The sequence below is a fragment of the Arvicanthis niloticus genome, chromosome 17 (genome assembly GCF_011762505.2).
Source record: "Arvicanthis niloticus isolate mArvNil1 chromosome 17, mArvNil1.pat.X, whole genome shotgun sequence".
NCBI lineage: Eukaryota > Metazoa > Chordata > Mammalia > Rodentia > Muridae > Arvicanthis > Arvicanthis niloticus.
The window spans coordinates 35887369-35900232 of NC_047674.1; positions in this window are offsets into that span (position 1 = coordinate 35887369).

The window sequence follows — 12864 nt, forward strand, 5'->3', positions numbered from 1 at the left end:
TTATTTCTCCTCTCTTGTCATATGAAGGTTTCAATAATCTTTTGGCTTCTGTATTAACGCAACAATCCTTGTTCAGAGTAAGTTGAAAACCAGACAGTGGTCAAGATAATGTGAATGTAGTCATTTTGTGAAAAAAAAAAATTACCTTGTGTCTGTGGCCACCTATTAAATTTTAGTGAACATTTTACTGATCATTTGATGATCTCATTCAACATGTTTTCATCATACTTACCCCATCTCCTTCCATTATCTCCTCCCAGATAATGGAAGATAACTCCCAGATAACTCCCTAAAAGTTCATGTGTGTATTGTTTTATTACTCTGGGATGTAGTTTAGTGGTAGAGTGCTTGCCTATCCTGAAGCAGGAGGTCCTCAGTTCAATCTCCAGGACAGAAAAAAAAAATAGCAAAGAATAATGCTGCGACAGTAAAATAACTTGAAGACTTATAGGAGTGATCAGTGAGTGCAATTTCACCGAGGCTGATAATGAAACAGAACATACTGACTTCATGAGCATTTTTAAACAATAATACAATCTATTTATTCTTGCCACATCTCTCACCTATTTTCCTCACCTATTCAAACCAAGAACTTAGTATGAATGTAATGACTATCTACAATGTGACCAAAACTAGTTAAATCTAGGGATCTGGAGGAAATAATGAAAAACTGCTCTGCAATGTATGAATGAGTCAGCCAGGTCTTGAATATTGCACTGTTTTAGTTTTCTTATTACTGAGTCAAGCAAATGCAACTAACTGCATTTGGTACATTGTAGCCACCAGCAGCTATGAGAAACCGGGTTCACCTGAGAGGAAGCCTGGGAATGAACGGGAATGGAGGGCGAGAGAAACGAGGGGCCAAGACAAAGTATGCTGATCAAGGCCTGAAGTTTAATATTTTGCTTTCACATATAAAGGGGAAGCCCCGCCCCCCAGAGTCTCTTCTCAGTTCAGCCCAGGGTCTAGGTAAGGAAATAGTAGTCCAGAAGGTGTCAAGGTTAGCTCAGCAGGCAGTCCATTCTTCTTAGCTTGTTAGCAGACTGCAGGGTGCCAAGATTGGCAAGGCAATGTCTCTCCTAGGTCCTACTGTTGTTTGGTCTATTGTGATAAAAGACTCACAGGCCTGCTTAGGCCTGGGGGAAGGGCACAGTTCCCCCTTTTAATTTTTTAAGATGGCAGTGCCAATATCTAGACAGGGCAAAATATTTCATCTTGTCTAGGGTCTAGAGTGGCCAGACAACTGTGCCTGGCTTAGGTTGGCATTATATTACCCATCATTGAGGAAATCATATATAGCACATTGATGTATGCCTCTGCCTTAGGTTTATAGGAGCTAAAAATTACTCTTATAATTACCCATCACTGAGGAAAACATACATAGCATAATGATGTATACCTCTGTCTTAGGTTTATAGGAGCTCAAATCACTCTTACCCATCATTGACTAACTGGCCATCATTGGCTCACTTTTTAGACCCAGTCCACATTCAGACCAAAGGACCTGTGGGCATGTACTAGATGTAGTTCATCACAGCAATGTGTAACTGCCAGGATAAATTAGCTGAGCTTGGTGATAGTGATCTTGTGTGAGGGCAATCAACCTGTTTAAAATACAAGGTTCAAAGGTTAAAAGCAACATGATTATCCAAGCAAGGATTGGAAGTGGAAGTGTTCCAGTATCTCACTCACCTGCTAATTAGCAGGGATCAGACACAAGTATGGCCACCAGGTATATAGTGGGTGGCTTTAAGTAATGATTAGAAAAACACTCTCCAGTAAGGGTGCAGATTATATATCAAGTTAAATCAGCTGGTTGATAAAGATTTTGAGCCATCTTCATCATTAGAACCATAATTATTAGGCTCAAGATCTGTGTCCTCTTAACAGACCAGTTTTTCAGGCAGCCATCAGGCTCCATTTTCTTTTTCTGAAAAAAAATGTAGACTAATCCACGACCTTAAATTAAAGCAGGATCAGGACCATACCAAGTATTAGTTAAGGGGTCTCTCCACAAGACTCTGGCAAATGAGCTGGAAGTAACTGGATGTCAGTGGCAATCTGCTGCAGACTGACCTTTAGCATCAGTTTGCAGAAAATTTAAAACAAGATAAAAGCAAGGTGTGCTTTTGGTGACCCTGGGGGGTATAATTCCCCCTTTCTAGTTTAAAAAAGCCATTTTTTTTAGAATTACTTGTAAAACCAGGGAAGAAGCACCATTAGCTGCTTTTCCCATATTTAGAGAGTTATGGAAATATTATTTTAAAGTTTCATAATCTCTCTTTTATAATTTTTTTGTCTTTGAGGATAATAAGGAGGTATCAGTAATATTAAATTGTCAACAAACTATCTCAAATGTTTGACTGTAGTCAAATAACTGTAATAGCCTGTTCCATTATCTATCTTAGTCTGATATGAAAGACGAAGTACAGGAAAATAATATAGGCATAACTAATTATATTTTTAGTTGTTTTTCTTGTTAAAGTAGTTGCAACTAAAAAGTTTAAAAGGTGTCAAGTCACATGTACATAAATCAAAAATGAGTAACATCTATTTGTCAAAATTGATTATATATAAGTCCTCAAGGCTTAACACCATTATGAAAAAATTGAAGATATTGAAAACAAGTTTTTGTAGTTTAACTTGCATACTTTTTAGAAATGTCAAATTGTTGTCTTAAGCTATTACTATTTTGATACTGTAAAGAATAAGATTGCATGGCCAATTATTTTTGAAAGGCCTATAACATGTCTAGTAAATAAATCTGCCCTGACATTGCCCTGGGGTTCAGGCAATCCAATGAACTTTTAAATGTCTTATAAAGTTAAGAAACAGTGTATGTTTCTTAATTAAGTTGTATTTTTATAAATAACTATAAAATTTGAGAATTAGCAATATCTAAAAAAGAAACAATTTTAAGCAATTATAAATCATGAGCCATATACTGGCTATGAGTATATAAATTGAAAGCTTGAGTTTTTAGCATTTCTAACAGTGACTACAACACATAATTTAATTATTTGTGTTGAAGCAGGGGAAACTCAAGATAATAAATGTGTGATTTAATTACATATATTACCTTTTTAATATATAAGGCATCTGTAAATATAGCAAATATAGCAAATATCTTTTCTATGGGCTGCATGTATAGTAAATTTTAGGAAATATAAAAGTATGTACAGAGAAAAACTGTAACAAATGATCATCAAATTTGTCTAAAATGTTTGTCATGTAATAAGCCAAATATCATTATTTATTAATAACCAATTTAATTTTTATTTGAAATAAGGAATAAACCTTTTATCTAAAATGCTTTTAGGATTCTATCATATAATCTTGTATTAACACAATTATAATTTTATAATAGGATGTTTGAACTTTATTTGTAGATGAAGAAACATAGATCCACATTAATATTTTCTTTTATCAAAGGGCTTCTGTGGGCATATAAGTAGTAATAACACAAACAGCCAACAATTTATCATAGTCTATATAATTTATCTGTTGATAACTAACAGCTTACTCTATTTTCAGCAAAGTTATCTCTCCTTTATTAGTTAATTGTCAAGGGGAATTAGGACTTGCATCCTTTTGAAAATATCAAACAGAGGTTTAAATCTTCCTATAGTAAGCTTAAGATGGGGTTTTAGCCAATTAATATCTCTTAACAACTTTTGAAAATCATTAAAAACAAAACAAAATTAAAAGCAAACCATTTTCTTTTTGTATGTACACTTACAAGCCAGAAGAGGGCGCTAGATCCCACTACAAATGGTTGTGAGCCACCATGTGGTTGTTGGGAATTCAATTTTTATATTTTTAATTATAAGTCTAGCCTTTAACGGCTGAGCCATCTCTCTATCCCCAACTATCTTTTATTAGAATTTCCTGTGTCACAATCTGTTTAGGATATAACTGAGGTCTCAAATATTGAAAAGATACTGTCTTTGAATCTTTTCTGGAGCAACAAGTACTCAAAAATTTTTTATAGCTCGTTATATTGGAGCAAAGGCTTGCAAAAAAATTTCTTTAGAGAAATCTGGTAATAAAGTATCACACAATGAATAATATATACTAAAAGATTTAAACTCTTAATTTTTAGTATCAAAGCAACAACAACATTTTTTATATTTATAATGTAAAGTAATTAACCATTCTTTGAAGCAAACCTTTCTAACAATATCGCTTCATGGGGTCTCAAAAATTACGAGCAAATTTATTGAATGTAAACCTCCAACCTTTACCAGAAATGTAAAGGAATGGTATAAAAACATCTTTTAGATCTGTAATAATTCTATATGTATTTACTGGAATGGCAGCTGGAGTAGGCAAGGCAGGCTGTAATGCCCCATTAGTTTCATAAATCTTAAGTTTGAACTTTGTTTTGGATTAATTTAATAACCAATCTTTTTTAGCTAAGTAAGAGTATCAGATAAAGGCCAAGCTGAAGGCAAACTTGTCCTCTAAATATTGTTACATACAATAGAGGAACCAAAAGCATCTCATTTTTAACAACTTTGGAAGGAAGTAGACGTAAAGAAACAAAAACAAACTGAACAATATTTTTGTCAGCAGGTACAGTTATAATTCCTGGCCTATAAACTCTTTGTTATGAATGTCTTTGGGTTTACCCCTCCTCCCACAAGAAACAAGAAAGGCAAAAGACAAATTTTGGACCCATTTCTAGGAGCTGGTCATGAAGACTCAGGACAAAAGGAATGATTGGCACCTGAGCTTCTGCAGAGCTCAGTCTGTGTTATCTTAATTCAAATGTAAATGTTCTTAATCTTGGCCTATTTTCTGAGGCCTGACTAGGCCTGTACTGTGCTGCAATTTTTTAAAACTTTGATATAACTCTACATGCTGTACCTTTTTCTCTAAAAACATGAGCAAATCAAAAAATCTCAAACTCACAATTGAACTACCAACTGTAGCCAATGGAATATTGGCAGTTTATGTTTTTAAGCCTCTTTTGCAACATTATAGTATAACCATAATTTTGAGAAACAAAACCAATTTTTAATGATGTAAGCAATCTATTTTCTCTAAAATCAACACCAAGTAGATTACCTTTATGTTACAAAGTTTTGCTGAATTTTGCTGCCAATTTATATGTATATGTATATATATGTATATTCATATATATATATATGAATACATGATAGTGCAGCTTTTAATATCTCACTAAAGAGACATTGTTTTTTTTATTAGATATTTTATTTACACTTCAGATGGCATCCCCTCTCCCCATTCGCCCCACCCCCCTTAGGAAACCCCTATCCCATGCCCCCCTTTTCCTTTTTGCATTTATACATTTTTAAGACATTGTTTTTTAAATCTTATTTTTATACATCTGGTTTTTGAATGACTCTAACCCTGAGTTATCAATCTTAAGTCAACTTCTGTTACCAAGGTTGTACATTTTTTAATCATACCCAATAACTTATAGGCCGATAATCTATAACCACGACATGTAGAACATATTTATATCTTAAAACCAATCAGAAACAAAAATGAAGTGACAACACATCTTATATATTTAGACCAAACAAAATTTCTCACTTTTTCTAGCTGTAATTTTAAGATTACAACTTGTCACAGAGATTTTTCTAGGTCAAACCATTCTTAGCTTCCTTATTAAATCCAAAAAAAACCTGCTGGTCCCTTTAAAAGCAGCTTATACCAACAATCAAATTTTAGAAAGGCTTTTCCAGCTCAGCTAGGCTCTTAGCTACAGGTGTTAAGCAAACTTATCAGCCACTGCTCTGCATATTAAAACTCCCTCTGAAACCAAGATAAACTAGACCAAGGGTTTGATCATGCAATTTTAAGGACATTTTGAACATTAAACATAGAACACCACAAAACATAGACCACCAGTCATTCACACAACGAAACAAGAAACACACATGTGGACACATATGGACATTGGCACACAAAGGACAAGCAAACAAAGAAGGCAGAATTATGGATACTACTCAGTGTTCTGCACTTTTTTGTTTTCATTTTTTTTTAAACCCTGCTCTTCTCGCCTGAGGCCGCTCTTAGGCTTGGGGATAGGAGAGTATCCTATCCCCAACTCACTGTCACCTCCCTAGATGAGCTTGCATCAGGTCAATGTTCACTCAAATCTAGACCCTATCCCACTTAAGCACACTTCCTGTAAACACAGCTGTAACTTAGCTAGCATCAATGCTATTCTTTGTTTACCAAGTGCTCCGGATAATCTACTTTTTCTTCCATTTTCCGTGGAGCTCCACCAAGACAGTGTTCCTCAGCTGGTCTTCTCTTCTCAGGTTCCACGGGTGGGTGCCATTCTGTAGCTGCCAGCAGCTATGGGAAACTAGGTTCACCTGAGAGGAAGCCTGGTAATGAACAGGAATGGAGGGCGAGAGAAACATGGGGCCAAGACAAAGTATGCTGATCAAGGCCCTAAGTTTAATATTTTGCTTTCACATATAAAAGGGAAGCCCCACCCCCCCGAGTCTCTTCTTGGTTCAGCCCAGGGGCTAGGTAAGGAGATAGTAGTCCAGAAGGTGTCAAGGCTAGCTCAGCAGGCAATCCATTCTTCTTAGCTTGGTAGCAGACTGCAGGGTGCCAAGATTGGCAAGGCAATGTCTCTCCTAGGTCCTACTGTTGTTTGGTTGATTGTGGTTTGATTTTGGTTGATTATTGTTTGGTTGATTGACTCAAAGGCCTGCTTAGGCCTGAGGAGAGGGCACAGTACAAGATATAAAAAAGTATACATATTTTCATGGAGAAAAACCATGTTGATGGGTTCAGGAGACCATTGATCAGATTTTTGACAGGAAGTACAGGAAGATGAATGCTGTTGTTCAGCTCACTTTCTCCATTTTTACCCACTCTACCACCTCAGTGACTAAGAAAATGCCACTCACTTTTAATCATGGGTAGTCCTTAATCACACCTTTCTAGAGAGACTCTCAGGGACTGATCCAAAGGGGCATTTTATGGAGAGGATTCTAAAGCCCATTGACGATCAGCCATCAAAAGTTAAATACCCGGGGTAACAGTGCTGAGAGGTTGGTCTTATTGATGTATTCTGGTCATAAGAAGTCTGTTATTAGGAATACATTAATACTGATATAAATAGAGTTATCGTACTATTTTTATGCTCTCTGCTTTGTAGGGTTTTTTTTGTTTTGTTTTGTTTTGTTTTGTTTTGTTTTTTTTTTTGTTTTTGTTTTTGTTTTTTTTTTTTTTTTGGCCAGGTTGAGGACAGGGTATGGGTCTTGTCTTTGTCTGCTGCCTGCTAGGTGAAAGTGAGTGAGAACACTATCACTTGATCCTGACTCTTTGATCTTTGACTTGATAGCTCAAGGCTCTGAGAAATAAATTTTTATTGTTTACACACCATTGTCTGTTGTAGTTTGTTACATGATACAAGCTACCTACCAACAGATGAAATTCAACATGATAGAAGATGGAACTCATGAAATTCAACTGACTCATAAAATTACACCTGATATATGTTGTGAAGATAAACAGAAGATACAACTCATAATTAAATTATTATACTTAATAGACAATTTAGTCATGCCTGCAGGTATTTATGAGCCTAAAGAGGGTACTTAAATTTATAAGGAAGCATTAAACTGTGTCCTAATATCATTCTAGCTAAGTTTGAACTTAACATAAATTTTCATGTCATTAGATATAAACTAGGAAAAACAAGTGAACAATAATTAATGAAGTAAAGTATCTTTGTGACTAAATTTAAAATAGAGTTGTATTGGGGTCATAAAACTTTCATAATTGCTATTGAATAATTTTATTCTTCTATAGCTAGCACACTAAAATACATTTGAAATATAAACAATAACATGCACTGTAAAATCATTTATTCAAAGGTTAGGCAAACAAATATTTCAATTTGACAACTTTAAGTGTCAAAATTTATGTTTATTAACCTAGTGGTGACTAAGAATAAACTGACTTTCAAGTAAATTGGTTTATGATGCACAGTAAAATCAGTCCATAGCAATAGCAACGAATCTCTGCAGGCTCATTTATACACATGCTGACAAGAAAAACAGTTTCATTGCCAGGTAATTACTAAATTAAAAAACTAATTATAGATAATTTCTGATTTAAAAACACATTTATAACTCTTAGCAAAAAGGCAACAATTTTTGTTCCTAAAACACTACTTTTTTAAAAGAAAATATAATTCTTCCTAGGAGAAAGTCAATACTCATAAGTCTTCAATCAAAAGACAAATAATTGATTGCCTTATTTTCTCCTTCATGAATCAGAAAATCAAACAGAAACTCATTTATGTGTTTAAAAACTCTCCAGCAATCAATAAGCATCTGTTGGTATACCTTAGAAATTATTTTTACAGGAGATTATACATAAGCATTTAATTAGAGTGAGTTTGTAAGAATTGCATCTAGCAGGGTCATATCTGAGTCAATAATCCTACCAATGGATTCAGCATCATTAAAGAGGAACAAAGGCTGTTACATACACAGAATAATGCTCCTACATTTGACTTCCTGCTAGCATCTTCTTCTCTTTGATCTGGTTCTTACAAGTCTATAATCATCAAGTTTCAGACAGCCATTTCTTTAATGTGAAAATGGAAATAGCTGAGAAGATAATTTCTTAAAGCAGGTAATACAGGATTGTGCCCTGCAGTGATGTATGATCCAATTCAGAGAGAATTGTATTGCCACTTAAATTGTGGACATACGGAATGAGATTAGAATGGCCAGCAGGGCTGTGGGATGGCTGCCAAGAAGATCTGAGAGAAGACTGTTCTATTGTCATCTTTACTTCAGGTAGATGAAAGTTTAACAAGGAACAAGTGATTCATTCTGTTGATGATTACAGAAAATAAGACAAGCTTCTAGAGAAACTTGTAAAAACTTAGGCTGAAAATTTTCAAGGGAAACATTACTAATGTGGGGGTCTCTCCCCATCCTAAATTTTAATAGTGATGGTGCCTACAGTGCGGACTTATTTGTACAAGAATGCATTGGTAACAAAATGAAGAGCAATGGACACTCACAGCTCACCACCTTTGTGGGGTGCTTTTATCATTTTTAATAGCACTTAGACATCACCACACAGTCTACCCATACAACCATACAACACACACTGCCACAAAACACAACACTGTGTGCTACCAGATCACATGTTTTCAGTAATAAAGTTCCCTTTAAAGCAACTCTTAGCATAGAATATCAACCTCTGTGCTCAGAAAGGATCTCATGTCTCAATTCTCTTGGACATATAATGGGACTCTGAAATCTTTTTTAAATATGGAATTAATGATTGTTTTTATATTTGAGGAGAAGACATTGATGTTATTTCTGACTTTAAAGACAGTTGAAAACATAGCACATGGGCTGGCAAGATGGCTCAACAGGTGCAGGCATGCATGTGCTGTCCAGCCTGAACACCTGAGTTCAACATCTAGGGTCCATTTGGTGGGAACAAAATACCAACCTCTGCAAATTGTTCTCTGACTGAAGTAAGTACACTGGTTCATGAGCCCACATATACATGCATATACAATGAGAAAGAAGAGTAAAAAATAAAAACAGTACACATAGAAAATATAAAGGTTGAATATCTCCCTAAAATAGCTATGAGAAGATGAGTCACAGAACTTTATGTTCTGAATTCTGTAAATAAATTAAGACAGAAATAGGAGGTTTTTGTAATGAATGAACAATTTCTCACCAATAAATAAGAATGATGTAAATGGTTATATATAAATTAACATATGGCTCTGGAGTAGATGAAGTTAGGATCCCTGAAAGTAATTTTATGATGGCTCTACAGGTCAAAGCTTGTAAACCCTGGGAAGGGGGAAACCAGGAGAAGTAAGAACATTAATGTAGTCATCATAACATATGAGAGTTAAAATATTTAAACAATTTCTCACTGGATTAACTAGAAAAACAATGTCACAAATATTGTGAAATAAGAAAAATAAAAAAAATAAGGGCAACAATTAATGAAGCAAGAATAAATTACTATTGCTGATTAAGAATTAAAAATCATCCCAAATAATACACATATATAAACGTACTGAAACAACAACCAGTGGCATTTTACTTTTCTTAGCAAGGTAATAAATTTCATCCCAGAAAAAAATGGAAACCCAAATGAAAAAGGTTATATTATTAAAATATTCAATACTACTCACTCAAGGGCAAGGAGTTCCTTGGGAGACTACACAAGAGAAAGTGAAGATGGCTATGCCCATCTCTATAACAGAGCATCCTGCTGAGGTTTAAGATAGTTAAGTCCTGGAAACCAAACTTCCACATCCATCAGAACTGCTTCTGAGAAAGACAGATGTGCAAATGGTCTAAAGTAGCCGTAACTATGGTTCCAGCAGTAGCAGAAGAGAAAAAGCTGAAGGGTAATCTTACTTTGGGAACACAGAATATTCTGATTGAAACAATATGAGATATGAAATACATATGACCCAGTTGTAATATGCAGACTGAAAGGAAGATACACCTTATCTTAGACAACCAGCAATGGTTAAACATTAAAAAGTTGTTGAGGTAAAAAGAAATTTAAAATAAATTGTTGATATACTTAAAAAAATTTATAAAAAGAAAAAGGGAAAGAAAGAAAAGAAACTGGAAGGAATTCAGAAAAATGATTAAAATTGAACTCACAGTTAAAAAATAAAAATATCCATTGAGGTTTACCTAAGAAAATTAGTGAGTTTGGTAAATAGTGAAAAATAGAAACAGCAGACATGAAGAATCAGTAGGAAAACTGAAGATTCTACTATTCCACTGATAACTTCCATTTGAAATTTATAATGAAGATATATTATTTGTGTAATTTATAATAAGTGTTTAAAGGTGGCCTTTAAAAATGATTGTGAAATAAGGGTAAAAATATATGAAAAATGTAGGCATTAACATTGGTTCATTTTCTTTTGAGCTGGGTTTTTAGTCATTTGCTTATTAAAAATGGATAAAATCTGAGGCAAAACACGTTTTATTATTTAAAAAAACTACTAGAAACAAATAATTTAAAATACTCATGTTAAATCCCTATACTTCTGAAAATTGCAACATTGTAAATGATCACGTCTATCAAATGATAATATTTTCTGAAACTGTATGTGCTAATTTCTAGAGGGAAACTGAAGAGCACAAAATCCAGATGGAAATAATGATACAGAGGAATTACACAGGATCTTGAGGACACAGCTTATAAGTGACCACTAGGCTATCCTTTATCAGATAGGACCTAAGAACTATGCCATTAGTGCAACCATTTAATTATTTTGTGGTGATTTCATTATAATATGTAAGACATCCGGATTTATATTAGCCAAACTTGTAGATTCCTAATGCAAAAATTAGTTTTACAAGGAAAGGCATTTCAGCTCATTAATCATGAGGAAGTAAAATCTGGTGTGTGTGTGTGTGTGTGTGTGTGTGTGTGTGTGTGTGAATATGTAGTGGAGCCATAAGTCCATACAAATACCCATTCAAACAAGACTAAACAACAGTCATTGAAATAAACACCTAAATTTCTCCAAAGCAAATGTTGTGGGATATATACATAATACACACACACACACACACACACACACACACACACACACACACATAGACATTACATTTTCCTTTTAACAAAAAAATTATGATACTTTTATTTATTTTCCGTGTATCAGTTGATACGTAAATCTTAGCATTTTGTTAGAATAAACAGGCAGTGTACTGGTATTCTTTCAGGTTTTATGTTACCCTTCTTTGTCCAACTCATCTCATTTTGCCTGTTTATTTTTAATAGTGAACGCTATCATAATTAATGTATAAGTTCCTTCTCCTTACTCTGAAGTAATTTTGGTTCTGATAAAGTATTTATCCTAAAGTTTGAAGGTTTCTATTTTCTGGTCTAGAGATATAACTTTTTAATAAGAACATAGAAACATAATGAGTTTTAGTCTCTTGGGTTTCTCTTCTACTCTGGAAACATAATGTTATAATTTAATCTCCCTGCAAGCCTTTCAAAATATAAATTGGAATTTCTTTCTTCCCCTCATATGAGAACTATGATAGAATTGAATGTTCCAGACCCTATGAATTCTGCTGGAAGAGGGGTGATAGAGAGTTCAGTCTTCAATCCTGAATCACTTGGCACTTCTGTTGAAGTTTCCCTGACCCAAGTCACACAGGTGAGGTGAAAGCCCAGGTATCTTCAATCCTAGTGTTCAGGTAGCTGGATGTGGACAGAAGCCATCTTGAAGAGTCCATGTCTGCTGTTGTGCAGACATAAAGCAGGCTAGATTGATCACATCAAAATAAATCAGCACAAGGCAAGTTCTGACTCCATTGCTCTAGTTTCCTTTATCTTTCAGATCTGATGCTGTCATGATGCAATGAAAACAAACTAGGCCTCCGACTTAGTACAGGGCCTGGGTGACTGGAAGTTGATGGATTGGAAGCTGGCTAATGACTTTCCTCATTGCCATCATTTCTAAACAGGCACCAAATGTTAAAATTCATGATCCATAATTGACAGTTTTTTCTCTTCAAACATGGTATTGTTCTCAGTGGTACAACATGATGGAAATGTAATTCCTAAACCCATTTGTTGTTTTAATATCATTTTTATTCTCAGAAAATTACAAAGAGAAATGATTAAATGTGATTTGCTTCATATTTTTCTTCTCCCATATAGAAAAAATAAACAATTTTAATTTTTTGCATTGATAAAGAGAAAAATCCTGTGTTCCCAGCCATTCTATTCCATTATCTGGGCTTATACATAACTTTCCTTTGTTTACAGACTCCCACACTAGGAAGAACATGTCCTTAGGATTTAAGGGCTCATTAGTTTTCTATGACTAGGGTA